Below are 22,819 nucleotides of genomic sequence, written 5' to 3' on the forward strand. Positions count from 1 at the left end.
TTGCATTTATTATTTTTTAATAATAGTAGAACTATGACTTCTATTTCCCAGTCTAGTATTTGGAAATATTTTGTGGACCTACGTTAGGGGATTTTTTATGTTTAAAATATATCATGACATGCATCAAGAAAGGCTCTGCAGGATGAAAACAGAACCTAGAAGCAAAGAGTGCTGATATTTCAGTGTTGGAAAGAATAGCACATCAGCTTCCTGCTGTGCCCTGGGCAGACACATGGGCTTTGGGACATTTTTCTATTTTAGGTGATGTGGTGGGCACTCATGAGAGAGGAACTGATAGTGCTATTTTAACACCCCAGTTTCAAGAAAAAGTCAGTGCTCAAAGCCAGAACAGTTCCTGCTACAGCTGCATCTTCAGCCTCGGTCTCAAATGTCCTCAACCCCAAAATTATCACAAGTGATCATTATTATTGAGTTCTCCTCTCTGCATGTCACTGTGTGAGAGGAGGCAGTGAAAGGTGTGGGCTGATTTAACGAGAGTGACCAGAAATGAAGAACATTGAGAATTTCCATGAAAGGGGAGGAAAGCCTGTTAGATTGGTTAGATCCCAAAGAAACTGTCGCTGGCTGCTGCCGACTTGAAGATGAGATTTTCTGCTTGGCTACAACTGGGTTTTGATACACATGGATTTTTGTTTGATGGGTTCAAAGAGGAAAATGGTGGTGAGGGAGGGAAAGCCTGCAAATGCCTTCTCCAAGCATTGACTTCTACCCCTGTCTGTCTTTAAGCAGTGGGATGATTTCCTTTTTTTCCCACCTATTTTTTCTTTTTTTTTTTTTTTCCTTTTAAGAGGGTGATGCCAAGGGGTGTGCTATGACAGCAGCATTCTGCAGTATGTTATTTGTTTCCTTCCTAATCAAAATATTATGGAGTTGGTTTTGCATCTCCCTGCTGTAATTTTGGAAATGGAATCCCCAGCATTTGGGGGATCACACTCCTTCCTGCCATGTAAACTTCCTAAGAGGATTCTCTGCCAAGTATTCAAGTGTTCCAATTTCAAGTTATTTTGATCTTATCTCTGTTGTTTCCATAGTGCACTTTACCATTAAAGATTCTTTATCACAGTCAGAAATTACCTACAATTACACTCAGGATCTGTGAACACAGGCCTAGCAGTCCAGAGCTCTCTTGTTTAGTGAAGACTGAGCAAAAAGTTACCTGGGCTGCTCCAGAAATTCAGTTTGAGGAGAGGCACAGATTTTGTAGCTACAGTTTGAGCTGCTGGAATCTGGCTCCCCTAACGTTAACATACCACACATTACACATAATGACCCCTCTAACTTTATCTGGTTTGGAGTATAAATCTTTATAACCAATCCTAGAATTTTCTTGTTTAAAAGCTCAAAGTTCTGCCAAGAGAGCCAAGCTGACACAGGTATAAATGAGAAGGAGTTTTGACTAGTGTCCCTAAATGATGCAATAGCACAAATAGGTAGTAAATGTCCTCTCCTGATTCCTGAAAGCTCCCTGTAGAGCTGGGGTGTCCTGAGGGAGTTCCACCAGCAGCTGCTTTTCACTGCTTGTTGGAATGCCTGCCTTGCGTAGCAAGGGCGTCGATGGTTTGAGATCCCTTGATACAGCCTTGCCTTCTGTCCTCAGCTGTGCTGCTAAAGACAACTCTGCTCACTTGGTGCCTGCCAGCCGAACGGCTTGGAACACCCGCAGCAGCTTCGGCACAGCTGCGCTGCCTTTGCTCCTGGCACACAGATTAACTCAAAGATGGAGAACATCATGTAACAGCCCAAATCTTTATGTTGATCCTGGGGCTCTTCTTCCTTAATGGGAAGAATGTTGTGTACTTTAGGAGGGTTACAAGTTTGATGGGGTTTTTTTAAACACCTTTCCTTAACTCCTTGCTTGCTGTTCTGTCCTTTTTCTTGGACACCAACGCTCTCACAGCAGAGTATTGCATGGCAATGGAATACACATTCATCCTGGTGAGACTCAGGCACTGTAATCCATGGATTCATTTGCACTCACACGTTCAGAGACTTACCTCCACATCCTGAGTTAAATTCAAGGACTGGATACAAGATAGGATGTATACCTTCTAGAATGACTCTTTGAACACCCATAGTGTATCTTGGATCAATGAAACACCTCACACACCAAATGATGCATTATGCACAAAATGTACTTGTGTAGATATATTGAGGGAGATGGAGGCAGAGACTAACAGAAACCAGTGGAAAACTGGCTTTAGGAGAAGAGCTTTGGCAACTCTGACCATCCCATGGATCAGGCAGGAATATGAGGTGCTGAGGTCTCAGACAAAAGCAGAGAGTAAACACAGAGTGCCTAATTTACCTTGGGAGCAGCTGAGGCTGCTGCTCCAGGGCACTGATGACACTGTGCCATGGCAGGGTGAGCACTGCATATCCACCAGGCACTGAACGAGAGGCTAAAGAAAATACTCAAACACAATGGGACATCAATAGCTCTGCCATACCATGTGCTAGTGAGGAATAACCAATCCCATCTCCTACAGAAAGAGAGCTTCACAACCTCATGGAGCGAGGCAGCAGCAGTGGGATCCTAATAGTCATTCTGAATCTTACCTCTTATAGCCATGGAGAAATGGCTTTCAAAAAGCTTTAAGAAATGTTTTACATCAGCCAAAATCTTAATAATTCACAGAAAATCCCTGTGTCAAAAACTCCATGTGATACTAGTGAGACAAGTGAAACATTCATTTATGAGAGTTTCTCTCCTCTGGGAGCTGCTGGGGTTGCTGGAACATACTTTGCAATCTTGGATGAGCATTCCCTAGTTTATATCCCATCCTCCCTGGGATTTCAAATTGCATGCAAACCAGTACTCTCCTGCTGGGACAGTCATGCAAATAAACAACTCACTGTTATTTTATGACTCCCCTTGATTTTCTCAGTGAGACATTTCCAAGCAGCAAATAGCGAAAGCAATAGCATCATCTCTCTGCACTTACTTGGAGAGCTCTAGCACTTGCAGCTGGGCACTGCACGTCCTAGAATGTGGGCTGGCTTACATATGAACCTCCCTGTCTTCTATTTTCTTCATTACTAGTTTTAGTAAGCTTTTACTTATGTAAAGTATTTCCTTTTCTTATGGAAACTACCAGCAGCAGCTGATTATTGATGTTATCCAGCTGAATTAACCTATTCATTCCCCGCCAAAAATAGCATATGTTCTGCCCCTCTATGTCATGTACAAACAGAGCTTTCCCCCCAAGACCCACTCAAAACTGCTTCATCCAAGCATGGTTGCTCTCTGCCGTGCCCTGTACCTCCCAGCAGCTTGTGTGCTTGTTACAGCTCATGTACAACATGATATCAGATATGTTTGTGATCATAAGTGGCCAGCTACAAGCAGAGCTGAACCAGTGCCAAGCACAGGGGCTGCAGCACCACTTAAACATCCCAAACTTCCCCTCCTGGCAGCAACAAGTATCAGGTGTGGTTTATTTGGAGTTTGGTTTTTTTTGTGTGCAGACCCAGCTGTGAGGTCAGGACAGGACAACGTGGGAGGAGCCTCTGGCAGGGCACAGAGGGGCACTGGGGACAGGGAGAAAGCTGCCTGTGGAGGTACCAGGCAGCACTGGGCTGGGGGCTTGGTAGCAGCTGTGCCTTGATTTCACCAAGGGGGCTGCTCACACATGATAATCATCCTGCTGCCCACCTGGTTGTGTTCCCAGAGCCAGCCAGTCTTCAGTGAACCTGTCTGACCAACACTTTGCATCCACCCCTTGGCACAAACCTGTCAGTTTCTGCTCTGTAGTCCATTTCTGTTGTAAAGCTAAGGGTGTGATATGAAACCAAAAATTCATTTTTGTTGTCCCTTTGACAAGTGACTGTCAACAAAATTGAGGGGAAGGCTTGACATTATTGCAAGTAAGGGCTTCCTAAATATCTTGCTCAAGAAAAATAAGGGAAAAGATCCCTAATCGATATATTTCCTTTAAAATGTACATCAACTCAACATATTTGCTAAAAGTAAACATTGTATGGATGTTTCATCTTCAACTGCAGCGAGACAGAGATGGCTTAGACTTTAGGCAACATTTTTTAAGGGCGGAGACCACAGAGCACTGGGACAGGCTGCTGAGAAAGGCCAAGATCCCCATAATCCAGGGTGTTAGGGCACAATTTAGCAAACATCTGTGTAGAGTGGTCTCACCTTGGGGCAGAAGGTGCATGTCTGGAGTAGTATCTGTAGGCTGGAGAATTGGGTGGAGAGAAATATTCTAATGAGGTTCAACAAGAGAAAATGAAGGGTCCTGCACCTGGTTAGGAACAACTCTTGGTACCATCACAGTTTGGAGGCTGATGTACCAGAAAGCAGAGAAGGACCTGGGAGTCCTGCTGGGTGACATGCTGGCTATGAGGTGGCAATGGGTCCTTGTGGTCAGGAAGGCCAGTGGTATCCTAGGATGCATTGGGAACAGTGTGGCCAGCAGGTCAAGAGAGGTGATCATCCCTGTCTACTCAGTCCTGGTGAGGGCTGTTCCCAGTTCTGGGCTTCTCAGTACAGGAAAGACAAGAATCTACTGGAGAGGGTACAATGGAGGCCACAAAGGTAATTTGAGTGTGGAGCATCTCTCTTATGAGGAGAGACTGTGGGAGCTGGGCCTGTTTAGTCTGGAGAAGACTGAAGAGGGGATCTCATTAATGCATCTGGGTTTCTCCAAGATGGGTGCCAAGAGGATGGTGCAGAGTGTTTACAGTGATGGCTAGTGGCAGGACAAGAAGCAGTTGTCATAAACTAAATCACAAGAAGCTTCACCTCAACATGAGGAAGAACTTCTCTACAATGAGGGTGGCAGAGCACTGGAACAAGCAGCCCTGGGAGGTCGTAGAGGGGTTGGAGTAGATGATCTCCAGAGGTCTCTTCCAACCCTTACAATTCTGTGATTTTGTGATTCTGTCTCTTCCAACTCCATTTTAATTTTCTAGGCTTCTAGGTTTTTCTTTTGTACCGCTGTCCTTAACAAATGTTCCCATTCAGTGTAGGGTAGCAGCCAGCAACAGCTCCCAGCATGGTGCTGAGGTGGGAGATAGATGCCATGCAGGATACAGGAGGAGCCAGGTGGGGAGCTTCCAGAAGCTCATCTCCTCCCTGAGCCACAGGAATGGTGATGGAAGTAGAAACACAACCTCTTGCTGAGGAGGTGTGGCTTCTCCACACCACACATCACAGGCCAGGACTCCATCCCCATCATCATCAACTGGTGTCTTTACCACCTGACTTTGTGGCTTCTAAAATCAGGCTTTTGTGCTAAAAGAAAAATAAACAAAAATGCCAAAGGGCTCTTCTTTTAAGTTATTCTATGAATGAGATTCTCAGTTTTTAGTGCACTTTATTTTCCTGGATTGCCAAAATTCTGCTGATGAGGAAAGTTGCTGAGGGTTTATTTCGCAACGAGAGGGCATGCGATGTAGAACACAGCCTGGGATTTGCATAAGGCGACTGAGCACAAGCTGCAGTAATTTGTATTTATTTCATTGTGCCATCTTTAAATATTTTTACTGCTCTTTAAAGATTGACTTACTGTCAGGAGAAGTAAAGAATTTTACATGTGGCGAAGAACTTTTTGTCAAGCAGTGACCTCCTGGCAACTGTGCCACCATGCTCAGCATCTTCCCTGGGAGGACATTTTGCCAAGTAGCTTCAGCAAGAAATCAGTCTCTTCTATTCAGTGCCATGGATTTGTCTGATGACAGACCCTTTTTGGGTAAACCTGTTCCTCATCTGTGCCTGAGTTTTTTAAATTCTCAAATATTCACAAAAGAGTTATATGACTGCTGAGTGTTTGCTGGTGAGATGGGCCCTGCCAGTTCCACACATGACCCCAGTTTTCAGATCAAGAGGAAATTATGACTGATGGTGATTTCTGCCTCTAGTGCTAAATTGCTTAACTTCACTGAGATGGTACAAAATGTCTTGTCAGAAAGTTATTTGGGATCTTTTCTGAGAAAGAGATTTTCACCTTCAGGTGAACTACAACTTTCATTTAGAGTTTCAGCATCTCTTTCTGTCAGGAGGTGTCTCTTTCAGGCCTCCTGCACAGCTGGAGGTAAGCTGAGGCTTACCTGGACCAGGGGCTTAATTTAGCTGATGCTACACAAGCGGCTCTTCAAACTCCTTCTTTCATTGTCCCTTTTCTATCCTCTCCTTCAACGGAAAAATCTGGCAAAGGTGCATCCAGATTTAGCTGCAGTAGCTGTGGGTCTTTCTCACTCTGCTTCTGCAATTCTTCAGTCCCATGATTTATCTACAAATTATAAATTGTCTTCCTGAAAACAATGTTTCCAGTCCAAAACCAGATTAAGACGTTGCATAGCCAGTAGGAGCTGGTGTTTGGCTAACAGTGATTTCATTGGATTTGCATTTGCTCTCCAGCATAGTATATTTATGTTAGTTAAACTTGACCTTTTTAAAAGAAAAATTATGTCTTCTGTTCTTAGATAAGTTTATTAGCTGTATACCAAAATGTGTACAGCTCTGTATTCCCACCATGGACATTTTGGGGGGTTCTTTTGTTGTTTTCTTTTTTTTGGTGGGTTTTTTGTTTGTTTGGTTGGTTGGTTTTTATTGTTTTGTTTTGTTTTGAGGGGTTTTTTTGCATCCTTTCAAAGTAGACAATTGAAAATTTGTCTTCAGAGTTCAGTTCCTGACACCAAAGTAAAAAAAACTCCCACTGTTTGTTAGCAGGAGAGGGAGTTTCCATTGGTGAAGTTGTGCTCAGAAAGCTGTACCAATATACTTTTATTTCTCACACAGTTTGAAATTTCACTCCTTTTAATGGGGCTGATTCCCAGACATCAGTTCCCAATTTATCTGGGGTGATTGAAGACACATATATCTTTAATCCTTCTGCTGTCCTCCTTCCCTCCCCACCATATAGAAAGCCATAAGAGGAAGAGTTGTTTCTCCACCCACCTTCAGTCTGTTGTCAACCATGAGGCTGTTTTGTACCCAGTGGTTGTGGATGCTGCAGTTGGGGTGTGATGCTGTAGCTTCCCACAAGCTACTCTGGAAGCAGCGGAGATGGATGGAGCCACCATCCTTCTGTGACCCTTGGCAACCTCACTTGCTGGTCTCTGCTGTAGGTTGGGAGGCTTCACACGGTGGCTGTCTCAGCTGTCACCACTGATGGACTGCCCTGAGGAATGTCACTGGCACCTTGTTGAAAGTCTCTGGCTGAAAGATTTGTTTGCTGTCTGCAGGGTGTCCACAAGTGCCAGAATGGGCTTGGGGCAATAGCTGAGTGAGGGAGACCAGGATTTCTTCCTCACCCTCAGGAAAAGCCAGGAGGCTAGCCCAGAACCAAAATGCTGACAAGTATGTGCATCATGCATTACTCTTGGTGGGACTCTGTTTGCTCAGTTTTCATCTACAGTGGTTTGTGTTGGTTCCTTGGTCTGTCCATGGCTTGGGAGCAGAGGAAACACCTTAGCTCCAGCAGCCAGCATGGATTTTTGGTGCATCAGGCCATTAAAAGCAGCTATTTCTGTGCTACTTGGGATGTGAAGCTTGCAGGCTTCCTAGCCTCCAGAGACAACTGAATAAGAAACGTTATACTCTCGGGTCTTCCTGTACCAGTTCTTTCCTCAGCACTAAGATACTCAGCAAAATAGCTGTGCAAGTAATACTTTGAGAAACAAAGTGCCACAATGCATTAAAGAGAACATTGTGAGCATGATGAGAAGTGAAAACATGCAAGCAAAGCAAAGGAGAGCTCTAGGCAAAAACAACTACCACTGGGTCCTTGGCCCTGGGAGTGTGCTTCTGCCCAGGGCAGGTGACAGCAGAGCTGTGGGGCTCAGGCAGAGGTGTGAGGAGCAGAGGGAGAGCCCAGGGCTCAGTGAAGAAGGGCTGAGCAAGCAGTGAAGGCATGTAGGGCATTTTCTAGCCCATCAGTAGCCCATCAGTACATTTACACAGTCTGTCCCCTGGGACACTGGTGCACAATACCTCCAGTGCCTCCCAGGGCCTGTGACTGACTACTAAATGAATGCATCAGCCATCTGGAAAAGAACTGCCTTCTGCCTAAGAGTGTTGCTATCTCTTGGCTATTTAGGTCATGCTGATCTGACTCTTCCATCTCCATGGTTCTGAGATGCTGTGCAGGTCCTGGCAGTGTTTCAAGCAGCACCATCTTTTGTTTGTTCTCTATTCCATGCCCAGGCAAAAGTCTTGGTACTGCCTGCAGGTACCAATGCCCTCCTTGACAAAGAACACCAGTCCTATTTTTACATGTCTGTCACCCTGCAGTTCCTGAATGCCAGCCACATGCTGCTCACCTTCAGAAATGGCAAGCTATTATATCAAGTGGGCTGAGGTTTGTGGGTTTTTGGTTTGGGGTCTTTTGTTGGAAGGGTAGGGTGAAGCTGTAGGACTACAAAGAAACCAAAAAGATGTGTCTCTTCATTTAACCCCTTTTAAACCTGCATGAAACTTCTGACCACCTCACCTGGTTCTTAAGGCCCGTACTTCTGTCACAGACAGAAACAAAACCCTGAGTGACAACATTCCTGAACCAGGAAATTTTGAACTCTATATTGCCCATACCCAAATGTAATATCTCCTAACATTTCATTTGAATTTGAGCAGCAGATACTAGACAGGAAAACAAACCCAACTCTTTAAGGTAAGACTCAGATTAAATCTTTCATTTTACACTCTGTGCAGATTTTATCTCCTAAATATTTGATATTATCCTTTAAATGCCTACTTCCTGGCTCTTCGTTTTGCAAGTGATGAGAACATATCTAGTCTAGCAACTCTGTATCTTCTGAACAGATCACACTGTATGTGCTTGTGCTGGCAGTCGTTGCTTCCTTGATGGAGGAAATTAAAGGAATCAAGTTTTTCACCATCTTGGTGATAAGAGAAATTCAATACCTTCATTGCCTACGCAAACAGAGAGTCTCTTTTTAATCACATAGTACTAAAAGCAAATGAGTTTACCTCCAGATCTCCTACCATGGATTCATAACACATCCCACATTCATCAGATAGAATAATGAATAAATAATGTAGGAAAAATGCTTCTAGCTATGAGTGGCATCATTATTACAGGAACACATAGCATTTCAGACTTGAGAAATCTGAGGAATCTCACTGAAATGAGTTCTAAAATAGCTGCCATAAAAATTCACAGAAGGCTGGTATGATATAGAGGTGGCTTCTTCCCACTAGAAGCATCAGCAGGCTAAGAGCAACTGGAAAAAAGCTACTGTAACTGAAACACAGAAACAACAGCAGTGAGATCCAGCAGGAGCACCTCATACCCCTTCTACTCCTGGATTTGCTGAGCAAAGGGGACGAGCTCGCTTCAGTTGTTGCTGAAGGGACCAACCCAGCTGCTGGCCCACAGTCACACAGTAGTTAGGCTTGTATTACTGCACTTTAATTACAGCTCAGAAAAAGAGAGCCTCTCCATCCGTAATTTCCACACCTGCTGGATAAATTGGTGAGGGAATGCCAACTTCACATGAAAACTCCCTGGCTTCAGTCTCAGCAGTGGCACCAGGAGCCAGTGCAGCTGGCTTTTATTGGTATTTTTAGGTAGTGATCTGGGGGCTGCATAGCTGTTTCAGTTTTCTTGGTCCTCTCTCAGCCCTCAGGTGACAAGTGGGTCTGTCCCTGGCACGTACTGCTGGCAGCTGGTCTGGTGGAGCAGAGCTGAGGAAGGGGGTGTGCAGGGAGGTGCTGCTGTGCAAGGAGGAGTTGCTGTGTGCATTGCCCCATCATCCTGATGCTGAGCTATACTGCTGTGGCAGGATTTGCCAGGGATGACAGACAAAGCAACAGAGTGGAAGCACTAAAAAATCCAGTCTCGAAATTAATGCATTGTGTAGAGGCAGTCATTTTTCTGATGTTGGGTTTCGAGCAGTGAAATGAGTAAAGACAATAAATGAGGAGAGATATTTAGCATAAGTAGTTTGTAAGTCATTCAGTGAGAATCCTACGTATCTTTGCATGCAAAAAAGTTCTCATAGCAACCAGCTTTGCAGCACTACCCTTGATCGTGAAGGTTTTGTGTATTTTCAGCAAATCTCATGTCTTTTGTTGGTTCTCTTAAACTAGCTGTGGCATGTAGACATCTTCCTGACACAAGCAGAGCTGCTTCACTCTGCCTCCCAAAGTACTGGTGAAAAGAGTTATGTGTCCCTAGCTAGAGTTATTTGAATCAGTTGTCCCAGGACAGTGAATCCTTCATGAACTTCCATTTGTATTTGGGTAATTATTCAAATGAATTATTTATCTGTTCCCAACACTTGCAAAATAGCAGCAATACCATAAATCAACCACTCCTGCCTTAATACACTTTAAATCTTCAATTTCCCAACTACCAGTCGACTGGATATGAAAAGGGTTTAACATCACATATGAGCAGAGTGCTCACTGTTGGTGGAAAGGAGTGGGATGATCCTCTGGGGTGCTGCAACTCTGAATGAAAGGATGAAAGACCTGGAAGGCCATTCGAGTTGCAAAGTAAGAGGAAAGGACTGAAAAGCGTTTTGCTGCTTGATGTATTCTGTATTTTCTGCACAGAAAATTGCATTTTTGCCAAATATAGTCAGGGTATCAATGCATGGGGACTGGGTCATGTTGTCTGAGCCTTCTGCACAAGAGTCTTTGGACTGAATCACCTCAGCTTTTCACTTCCAAACTGTGAGAATCCAAAAGGCTTTTTTATGTCATTCCAGTTGAAATAAAACCCTCTCCTTGCTGAAAATTAATTATTGAGTGTTCTGCTGCTTTATAATATATTTATGTGCTCTTGGGAACCTCTTTGTTCCAAAGCACAGAAAGCAACATCTTAAACGCAGCTCAGGCAAGAGAAGTGCCCAGCTCCACTTTGTGATGCCTTTCCTGCACGCAGATCAGGAGGTGATGCTATCCACAGGCAGTGGGCACTGCCCACAGAGGATCTGGGATCTGGATCTCCTGAGCACTGGCTATGAAATAGAAGATAAAGAGAACCCTGATGTTTAGGATGTGCTGCTACTCCTGTGCAAAGTGCTTTTCTCAATATGCTTCCCTCAAATTCAGGTTAAATGTGCAAGTGCAAGCCTGTGAGGAGCTGTAGTCTATATCCTGCTGAGGTTTCCAGCTGGGCTCATCCCTATGGCAAGTGCACCTTCCAGGGGTATGGCAGGCATTGTGGCTGGCATCTGCCATAGCCCCCTTATTCTTGCCTCCCATCCCCAAAGGAACAAATGGGTGCAGTGGAGTGGTTTTGGTGACCTTTTTGCTTCTGTATTGTGCGAGCTTTTTTTAATGAATGTAATTTTACTGTCATGTATATCTTAGGAAAGGCCAGGTAAGAGCCAGAAGAGTCTGGGCTGGGGATTGGATCACAGAAGCTCCCTAGCAGTCCCCTCCACCAGCACGAGCCAGCCACTGAGGAACACGTGTCCCTGTCTCAGGTGGCTTTGCTCTGCTCATGGGGAGCAAGCATCTGAGGGGTGACAGCTCACCCACAGTCAGGTCTGACAGATGGAGGCTATCCTGTGCAGCACAGCTTTGCTCTGCCTTCCCAGTTTCCAGGAAAGAGGGCTTGAGCAAGCGAGGATTCATCACCCCCACTTGCTGGAGCTCACTATAGCCAGGCAGAGTCACTTGACTGTGACTGGAGGTGAGAGATGAAGGAACAAGAGAGCATGGGCTGAAAGCTCAGTGTATTGCTGCTCTGGTAGTTCATTCTCACTCTCAAAAAGCAATTAAAAAAGTAAAATCTACAAACTCATAGGGCTGGGTCAGTCCTTCTGTTGCTGTTATGCTGTTAACATATTTTGTGATCCTCCCACGCTGAGTTTCTTTCTTGTTATGCTTAACCTTGACCACTAAGGAAAAAAAATCATCTAGCAACTTCAAATTCAGTGATTCATTCCACAAGTTAATGCATTTTCTAAAACACAATTTACTCTAAAGTCCTAATTGGAGGCTTATAGCCTGCCTCAAAAGTTTACCTTTGGCCTAGAAAATGGAAGCAGCTGTATTCAGACACACTTACAGAGCTGGGCTTGCAAACATAGCAGTGATGTACTGCTTAACTGAATGCTAAAGCAAAAGGGGACCAGAGGGGACTTCATTAAAATCTCCAAGAGAAGGCCTTTTGCTTTGCTTTAATCAGTCACTAATCCCCAGGTGTGGCACAGGAACAAGTGGGTGCTCTGGGAAGAGGTGTTTCGGTGAGTTGGCATTAGGCAGCATCCCAGCCTTGTGGTGCAAGGAGAGTCAGAATCAGGCTATCACTCTGACAAGGCACTGAGAGGAAAAATCTCACTAAACATGAAGAAATAAAGATTAAAACTCTGTGGAGGTTTCATGTATGACAAGGCTTGTACATGTATGAGGAGATTCCTTCAGGTATTTCCTTCCCACCTCCAGTTCCCTACTGCCACCAGCAACATCCTCCCTGCAACTTGTCTGCTCCATTCATCATCTGCAGTCTGGAACAGCATACTTTTTGTGTGGAAATAACATTGTTCAAATGCTAAGAGGGAAAAAAAAACATAATTATTTGCTTTTAGGAAGGAAAACACAGCAAAACCAAAGGGCTTGGATTCACTCAACCCTTTATTCAAAATGCAAGCCCTGAATATCAGCTCATGAGAGTAACCAGATTTGGTTCATGGCCAGCTGCATAGGCCTGGCTGTGTTTCAGCCAGGGGGCTTTGTGTGCTCCCCCTGCACAGAGGAGCTGTGTAGCTCTGGAGGAGATCCCCCCACGTTTCTCACAGCAGCCTCTGTTTGCACAAATAACTTCCCAAGCAATGCTGGCCACACCTGGAAACCCTAACATAAGTTTGTCTGCCTAGCATCTTTCTTTAGTCTCTTCTAAGTCTTAAATTTACCAGAAAACTTGCCAGCAAGATTCAGAGACCAGATTGAGATTAATTTAAAATCTGGCTGACAAAAGAAGGCTCAGATGGAGCCAGCGCTGCTCTGAATATGTCACCAGCTGCCTTTCTTCTCTGCTCTGCTCCAAAAGACAGCCTATCTACTTCAAACAGGCAGGCTTCGTTTTCTACCTTCTCAGATGTTTTTAAGCAACCTAGTTTCACTGGAGAGCAGTCCATGGGGGCTGGGGTTTCTTACTTTTAAAATGTGAGACCTTCTGGGCATCAGCCACCAGGAGAGTGCCAGTCATCAAAAGCAGGCAGTTTTGGAGGGTTACCAAAGCTGCTGCAGAGGCAATTCTCCACGGAGAGGAGAAAGGTTCAGAAATTGTTCTCAGCCAGCTTGGTCCACACTGTGAAACCCTTGCAAAAAGGAAATGGTCTTCCTACGTGTCAGTTTTGACATTGCCATCCTGTTTCTTTCTGCATTTCAGCATGCTAATTGCTTGGAAAGGTGGGGGGTAAAAGATCTTATACTTAGATCTTTGTGTAGGTGCTGTTGCTAAGATGCATGATGGAGAGAAAAAGTTCCTTTTTTCTTTTGATTTTATTCCCATCCTGGCCATACTCTGCAGAGGAGCAGGGAGGAGGAGTACCATTCCCTTGCACACCAGCCCTGGCAGGAGGAAAGGGTGCTGTGGCAAGGGGTGGACACCCTGTAAAATGTGGGGAGAGGCTCTCCCTGGGGCTCTGCCTCACGCCACAGGGATGGCAAAGGTGAGTTGCTGTGTCCTGGGCAAGACCCACTGCCAGTCCTCACTCTGCTGCTCCATTCTTGCCATGCTCCCTGAGCAGTATCACCTCTCTGCCCATCTCTAGGACTGTGAAGTCAAATAGAGATAAAATATACTCCCCCCTCACCCCCAAGTTTTTTTACAGTGTTTTTTGTAACACTCTGTGCAGAGAGCATGAAGTAGGGCATGCCGGTGTGTCTTCCACAGTAGCTGCTTTGTCAGTCAGTGCAGAGCACTACTTTGTTATCACCGATTTCTTCTCTCTTCTGAAGTTTTGAAACCTGTGTCAAGACTATTAGATTAACCTAACACTGTCCTGTCCTAGAAGAAAGACCAAAGGGATATGCTGTTTGTTTCTGGCTTTCCTTCTTTTTGACCAGCTTGTTGTTTTTCATCAGCCATGAATATTATTTCTGAATTTCCTGTTGTGTAAAATACTAAAATTCATTAACATCAGACTGAGCCATTTTCTGTTTACTTTGAGAAACTAACTCCACAGTGCACTGCTGTTTAGAAGAACCTCATACTGGCTTCAAAATGTGTGTGTGCAGTCTCTAAACAAGACTTAAACTTGATAGAAAAAGAAAATTCAGGAGATGCAAACAGGAAGCAAAGTAATTGCATGAAGTGCCACATTTTGCAGAAACTCTTGTTGCTATTTTTACTTTTCTGTGTTGTACCGCTCTCTCTGAAGTTGCTCTCTCAGCAAACAGGGCCAGGATGAAAGACAGGCTGATTAGCAAAATCAAGGCTGCTGAAGAATCACTGATGCAGTGGGTGGTGATCTTCCCCTGAGCCAGCTAAGCATTAGTGCAGCAGTGCAGCAGGAGGGACCCAAAATCCTGGCCATGTACTGACAATGGAAGGTTTTAGGTACCTTTTATGAGTGAAGTCTGTTTGGGATACCATAGCCAACACCTGCCATTATTTAAAGGTGGAAAATCTGCTCTTTGCTTCCTTTATATTTTCAGGGTAGAGAACTGCAGATGCATGCAAATGTTTGCAGAGATTTCCTCATTCTAAGGTACTCTACAAATGCTATCATTGTTTGTCCATCCAGCTGCCAGAATCTCATCCTGAAAAATGTGGAAGTGGAAAGTAATGAACCACTTTCTCTTGAAGGACCTCAAGTCCACATTCCTTCAATTGACTCCCCTGTGCTTTGCAGGGAAAGGAGAACTAACTGTTGGTTTTCAGTTAAAAGCAACCAAACCCAAAAATGCCAAATAAGTGTGCTGTGGTCATTACACTGTTTCTGAGCTGCTAATCACTTCAACAAATTGCAAAAAGGGAGACACAGTGCTAAAAAATAATAATTTTTTAAAACCTCTTTTCTGCCCTACTTTGTGGGAGCAAAAATGAAGCAATCCCTCCAGGAGAGCTATTACCAGCCCTGTGCACACCCAGCCCCTGCACATGCCCTGTACCACTTGCTCAAGGAGGAAGGCACACAGGGCGGGGATGCCTTGCAGTGCGATTTCCTTTACCACAGGTTCCGTTCTCAGCTGTGCTTTTTTCCTAGGGCTTCAGATAAAGGAGAAGTAAATCCTGCTGTTGCAATTATTCGGAGAACTCGATCCCAGAGTGTTACCAATGTACCAAGAGGCTGCAAACACAAAACAGGGACGTTTTTCAGAACAATTTCTCAAAAAGCTACCTGAAGTACAGAACAGAATAAACCCATCTCAACTTAACCTTTTTTTGTCCTTAATGAAAGTGTTCTCCTCTGCTGACACACACACAGTAGGCAATATGAAAGCTGATCCATTCTTTGGAAACAGCTCCTTGTTTTTCCAAAGCCAAGATGTTCCAATTTTAATACAACCCCACTGCTGACTGTGCCATGGCCACCTGCAGTGTATGGGTTGGAACTGGAGAAGGATCAAAAGCTTGAGTCCTCAAATTGACACTATTTAGGATTGAATGTTCAGATTCCCTGGGACCTTGGCACCAGATGTCAGGGACACATGGCCTGGGAGATAGCACCTAAGTCAAGGCCAGTATCAGCAAAAGTTTCACAGAAAACAGACTGGGCTTGAAACCAAACTACCTCACTGGTGAAGCTGATGTTACACTATCTTTGTCATTACCTGTGTGAGCCACAATGAAGTGATGCCTTCCTACAAAACAGAGGAATTTCAAAGTTTAGGTCTGTTTCAGCTCTTGGAGATATAGAATGTGTGTTAGTGAAACCTTCCTACCTGACCACTCAGATGCCACTCTGACAGTCACACTCTCTCAGCAGTTAAATCACTGTCCGAGATTTAACTGCTGAGACTGAAGCCCCTTCACAGGGGAAAGTTCCACTGAACCAATGGGTCCCCCACTTGACCCCATCCACACACCATGCTCACACAGACAAGTTTCCCTTGTCCTTTCAATCCTAAGTATCCCATAGCAAAGTCCCAGACAACTGCCTTCTTTGAGTAATTTAATTGTGGTGCTGTGGCATAATAACAGCTCAAGCGGGGGGGGGGGGGGGGGGGGGGGGGGCGGGCAGGGCGATCCCAAACAAAGGAATTCCTGGGCTTTGATACCCTTGCAGTCTATGCACCCACTCTTCACACTGCCTGAATTTCATACTCCTGTGTGCAGCAGCTTTATTTGCAGCAGCAGTTCCTTATGTCCACTTGTCCCTGCAAAGTGCTCTGCAAGAGAGGTGTTAAACAGTAATTTATAGCATTTTAGGGGCTGATGAGAAGAAGAATGCATTGTAGGCAAGGGGGAAATGCTGAGACTTGGCAGTGTCCTGGAGATAGAAGCAACTAAGTCAGACTGCCTGAGAGAAATGCATGCTTGCTCCTTTGGGAGCAGCCCCAGGCAGGGTCTGAGCCTTCTCACAACTGAAGCTGCCCATCTCACCCACAGTTTGCCGGAATATGGGAGAATGTCTTTAAAAAACACCCTTTGGCAAAGGAAAAAATACCCCACACTGTCTTGCAAAATACCCAAGATAAGTTCTGTCAAGAACTATCTCCCAGAAGCAGAAAGAATGGCTGGTGGCTGGAGGGAGCAGGAAGAAGCAAAGACTGGGGGAGAAGACCAGCTCCTGAACTCCTTCCAGTAGTTAGAGAAACTGGAAACATCATGTACACAATGAAGTAAATGCCCCCAGACTGAACAGTCCACAGGCAGGATTATTAATGTGAAGAAAAGGCAAATTCACCCACAGACATCATTTGTCTGACAGTGTGACCTGAGAGTTTAAAATAAATGACCTGGGGCTTTCACTCTATTTCCAATAGCCTACATAAAAGAAAAGAAGGGGAACTCATATATTTTTTGACATATAACTAAAATAATCTTGTGAATCACCTTTCAATATCCTTTGCCTGGGATGGCAATACAGCTGAACAATGAGATTACTTGCTTGCCTGTATTTCTTCCAACACCCAAGGTAGTTAGTATTGGAGAAAAAAAGGTATTATTAACAAAAATTATGGTAGAGAAAATTGAGATGGTCTTGTGGCTTTGGCATAGGCACTAGAATATTGTCTAGACCTCTTGGGTCAATTGTAAAATTTTTTCACATTGATAAAGGTATTATATAGTTGATATCTGACTTTTAGTAAGACATAAGGTTGTGATGCCTAGCAGGATTGAGCATAGTTGTTAGTTATGCTGGGGATAGCATGCTCCCATATTATTATAGTATTCAGACTGCTTCTCTTTAACAATTTATAGAAACAACCTCAGGTACTGCTGAGAGAAACCCATGGGATTTAATCATCTAAGGATGAAAAATCCATCCTCTATTCTTTGCTGACGACAATGACCTCCTGGATTACAGCAGAATAGGTGACAAAAGAACTAGGGAAAAAGAATGAACACAAAAGCAACAGACATGAAGATTTCTTACAGAAGGAGAAAGATAGTAGGGATACTTTAATTGCTCGAAATAGCAAAAATATTCCCATTCCAGTCAAGAGCCACTGGAATGTGCTGGACCCCTCAAGCAGTGGGAAAGTTTAGCGCTTGGCTGAGTGTCACTGAGAAATAAATTTAACAAGTCGAAATCCAGTATTACTCAATAGCTGCTCTAGCAACACAGCACTGAGTCTAACCTCAAGAGATCCCCTATTCCCACTGCCCTCCCCTAAGACTTCAGAATCAATCATTCTTATATTATTCCCAATAGCTGCTTTTCTGCTCTGTTCTTCAAAAGCCTTGTATGTGCTTGGTAGGTTAAAGCAGCACTCTGATTCACTCAGCACTGACTCACCCAAGCACTGTCTTTTGCTGCTTCACTGTCTTGGCTGTTGGAAAGTGGTTTTCCCAAACTTACTTCTTCCTATTTTCTGCTTGTTTGCTACCTAATGTGCCTCCTCATTTGCTTCCTCCATTCTGCAGCCTCACTTCCTGATTCCTTGTTCACAACAAAGGTGAAGAGGGATGAGTACTGCTCTTATCACCTGTATTTGTTCTCTCTCCCTCAATGAAGTAGCTACAGTTTCTCCAATCTTTTCCTTAATTTCACATTTCCTAGCCCTCAGAACAGTCTGGTTGTTCTTCTCAGGAACATCACCCAACAGTCTCTATCCTCCTTGAAGTGAGATGTCTGAACGCAGTGTACTGCCTTGGCAGAGCCCTTATTAACCTGAAACCCTGCCTGAATACTTTGTGTCTCTGCCCTTGATCACACCTAATGACAGTTTTCTGCTGGTTTTGGGGGCTGTTGCTGAATCCCCTTTTGCTGTCTCCTGCCTTCTTTCTGAAAACATGCTACTAAAGTAGCCATCCCTCAGCCTGCATTTATAAGGATTATTCCTGCTGGAGCATAGTACTCCACAGATCATTCTCCTGCATTTAATTGTTTCCAGACTGCTTCTCTAGTTTGGAACTAAAAGCTTGAATTTTGATTCTGTCCTCCAGTGTACATATGCTGGGAAGCCTGGCATCTGCAATTGTAATGAGTGTGCTCATATCTATTCTGGGATATTAAACATCATCTACGATATTAAAGTATGTATTGAATAATACCAGATCCAAGGCTGGGCCCTGCAAAATCATGCTTGACCATTTTCTTATCTTTTGATAATGAGCCACTTGGGAACTACTTAACTGAGTACAATTTCCAAGATTGTATTCATTCTGTAGGGATTTCATCCAGCATGGTTTGCTTTCTCCCTTTGAACTGAAATAATATTTTGCTATGAGAAGATAATACTGTGATACTGGAATGAAAAAATGCTGTCTTAGAAGAAGCCAAAGTGGCCTTTGATGTGCTGGTGGGATGTGCTAGGTGTTGTAGATTGCTGTGTCACACTTGAGTGCACACAAATGCCACTCACCCCTGGGGCATGCCACGGGTTCTCTGCTCACAGCAGGGTGTGGAACATGAATGGACACCAGTAGGGCACCAACAGCACCAACAACACGTGTGCCATGGTTCCTGCTCACTGCAGTGTGTGTCTGCTGGGGAACTGAGCAAAAGGCTAATGTACAACAGGGGTCCTAAGGAACCACTGTTCTGTCAGCTGTGTGAATGGTTCTTGGAGACAGCCCTTTTTTCAGCTCTCCAAAATGCTTGGTGTATATTTCACAGCCTTGTGAAGATTTGTGCACAGGGCTCTTAATGTCTGTGAAGTTGTGTGCAATGAGTCATGTCTTCTACTGGCCTGGCCTGCTGACTCTCCTTCTGGACAGTAAAAGGGAGAAATTCTCCCAGGTTTTCTCTGGAACTGAATATCCCTACTTAAAAATTAAAAAAAAAGAAAAAGTGCTTAGATTTTTTGGCAAAAAAGTACAAAATGTTTCAAGAGTTGGAAAGAAAAAATTATACTAAGCTGACTCAAGACACTGACACAGACTGTCTAAACATAATCTAAGTCCCTGGAGTCCATGTAACTTGCAAATGAGTTAACAACTAGACAAGTTATTATAACTCTATTTATCAGGTTTCTGAGGAGCATGTTTTTCTGGAGGACTGACACTGCAGCAATATCCAGAGCAAAACTTTTACAAGTAGTCTGGATGCAGATGAACACTCACTTTCCCAAACTGACCAGCGTCAGGCACCTTTTTCTACGTTCTCTTTCATACTGTCTCCACCTCAGAATCATCTGCTCTTCCTTCATCACTTCTTCCCCTCCTTTTTTTTCCATGTAGATTATCCCGTCAAATCTTCACTCCCAGAATAGCCTCAGAGGGGCTATTTAGTGCCCTCAAAGCGAGGCACTAACTACCCCTGTGATCTGCAACTTTCTGTATCCTGAGAATCTTTCTAGTGCTGGAACAGGAGGAGATGTGAATAGGGCAGAGCTGTTTAAGACACAGAAAATGGCCAACTCATCTCTCCTGCTGCTTGTGGAGGTGTTGGTAACTTAAGGTAGGGTTGAATTAAAACATCCCCAAAACTTCTAAATGGCACAATTTTTTACACTTGTTTTTCTTTAGGAATGGCTTTTAGTCCTGTATCTGGAGATAAAATATCAGAATGCTTGACTTTTTCCTGGATCAGAAATCCTAATAAACTTAGTTGCAGGGGAAGAAGAGTAAGGTTGGAGTAATTTAAAGAAGCTGCTGTAGAAGTTGTCTCCTTTTGCTTGATCCACCCTTGTTTTTGACATTTCCTCAGGCTCCCCTGCTTTTTGTTGACAGGATCTTAGAAAATGGGTGGTGGCTTTTTCTGAGAACAGCATCAGATGTGGTTACATGAAAAATACGCACGTGAGAGTTTTGCAGTGGATGCAAAATTGATTGGGGGCTTTTGTTTTTGGTGGAATTGGTCTTTATAAGCCAACAGGTGAAAATAACTTGCTGTGTTTCAGAGCAGCTGAACAAGTATGAGAAAAAAATACTTCTTGTGGGTACAGAAGGGAAAAACCTCAGATATGCTACAAAACAAAGCAGGGAGGAAGTCACTTTGTTAGGCTTGATGGTTGAGATCAGTAAGCAGCAAAGACAAACTGCCAGGGCAAAATCCTGCTGCCCCAAAGGCAAAGCTGGAGCAGGGGGAAGGGAAACCTGGACATCTATGTGAGGTGGACTGTTTTTGTCTGTGTTAATTTATCCTGTCTCAAGGGAAAGGGCACTGTGCTCCCCTGGGGAACAGGTCTCTGAAGGAACATCACATGCTGTGAGGAGTGCAGGTGAGGCTGCTGTCAAGGGACGATGTGGCAAACTGGAAGGAATCAAAGCAACTCCTCTTTGTGCATCTGCAATGGAGGCTGAGTCATTACCATTCATCACTAGCCCGACTGGTGTGTTAATTCTGGTGACAGTTGTTTTCGGGAGAGAGGACAGCTTTTGATGCCTTTTAATTCCTGAAAATAAAAGAAAAAAGGGCTGTCAAGGTAACAGGCATCCGGAGAGGCTGACAGAAAACAGTGGGTAAGGAAATAGCTTTAAGTCCCAGGGAAATGCAGCATAAAAGGGAGCTGCCACAATAACCAGGACAGTGTGGCTTGCTCCTTCACGTTTCCAAAGGAAGCAGCAAATGGCTAAAACTTCCCATGCCCAAATTATAAATGACCTCCAACTGCAGGACAACACAGGAGAGTTAGAGCTGCAGTATTTTCTCTGTGATTCTTCCTGCTGGGTTGTCTTTCTGATTTGAATATTCATATCTAAAATATATTCTGTATTTGTAGCATCATTTATCTTGCAACTTATTCTAGTCAAGCCCAAAAACCTTCCTCAAGAGAGCAGAAGCCTCTTCTGGCTCCAGTCGTCAGAGACTGACAGGCTCCACAGCACCCTGGGGCAGTTTAGCCATTGACTTTACAAGGGCTCAAGATTTCTGCCAACCACTTCCTGCTGTTTCAAGGAAACCATGGGCAGTGGCTGCCCATTGCCGGCAGTAGGCCTTGCCGGGAAGCTTTAAGACGAGTTACATCTTGTGGGTGTCTTTCCTTCCACACTTCTCCTTTCCCTCACCCCCAGCAGTCATTTCACATGCTGGCCCCACCAGCCTCTGCAAGCTCAGGGGTTCCCAGCCCTGACCCTGGGAGACAGTGCCAGGAGAGGTCCCAGCCTCCTGTGCCAGCATCCCTTCCCTCCAGACTGATGCTTCTCCTCTGCAGCTTTCATGTCTCTTACTATTCCTCTTTTCATACCTCTCTGTCTCATTGATCCCCTCTTCTTCTCTGCTTCCCCTCATCACCCAATAATGGTGTTTCTCTCTTTTCATCACTTTCTCTATCTACTCAGCACCATGGCAGGAGGGCCACACTGAGGCAGAGGGATGCTTTTGTTGAGTACCATCTAATCAGAGATGGTCCTTGCCTGAAAAATTCATTTCAAATAAGCAGAGCAAGAAAAAGGCTGCGGGAGGATGTCTGGAAAGGAGGAGTGGCTTCCCCAAGGCTGTCCACCAGGGCCAGAAACAAGTTCTCTTCTCTTGCCTGTTGGACCAAGCTGTCATGTCCGTGGGGATTTGAATAAATCTAATTTTAAAGCAAAGCCAAGTTTGAGGGTGGCCGGTTGGGAACGGAGTTCCTTAAGGAATCTTGCTGCTGTGACAGAAGAACTACCCAGTGGGCAAACCACAATGCTCCACTGAAAACCAGTCCTGGGATGCTCTTGGCTTCAACCACATCCACCTAGGAAAACACAGCTTCCCAACCCTGGCATGGCGGCAACTCACAGGTTGTGCAACCAAGACACCTGATGTGACAGCAAGGGGGAGGCATGAGTGGGTGGGATGCAGCACCACTTTCCAGGGACCCTGCACCCAGAGGAAAGCTGTGCCTGAGCTGGGAAGGGTGTTTTCACCTTCCTATGATGACCAAAGTGCTAATGAACATGGCCTGGGCTGGGGTGAGACCAGGTGCTTCAAATGGACTTTGTCCCATCTTCAGTTCAAGTTGTGCAGTGTCTTGCAGACACCCGCTGGGAGAGCTTTAAAAAATCCCAACATAATAACTGGAGAAGAGCTCATTATATCTGTGACTCATCTGCCGGAAGCTGCAGTAAACACGTCTGCTGTGCTGGGAGTCTCGCTTCCAAGGGTGTGGTGACACGTGCAGTTACTAGACTGAGAAACTGGTGCTCAGTTCAGGTTCACTGTCATTACATTCTAACTGCTGATAGCAGAGCTGTGGGGGACTGCCTGTGCTAGGCCCCACAGTGGACAGACATATCCCTGAGTGAACTGCTAAGACAGAAGGGCTATGCAAGGCTCAGACACTACCTAAAGGCCAAATGTGATTTTGTACAAGTGTAGAGTAGTTTGT

General features: G+C 44.6%; 1 protein-coding gene across 1 annotated transcript in view; it reads left to right on the forward strand.

The window, feature by feature from the left end:
* The window catches only part of RIPOR2 (RHO family interacting cell polarization regulator 2), a 108,284-nt gene that overhangs the window by 15,778 nt on the left and 69,687 nt on the right, over window positions 1-22,819 (forward strand). The window lies entirely within an intron of this gene.

Source organism: Haemorhous mexicanus, chromosome 1 (assembly GCF_027477595.1).
Source record: "Haemorhous mexicanus isolate bHaeMex1 chromosome 1, bHaeMex1.pri, whole genome shotgun sequence".
NCBI classification, from domain to species: Eukaryota; Metazoa; Chordata; class Aves; order Passeriformes; family Fringillidae; genus Haemorhous; species Haemorhous mexicanus.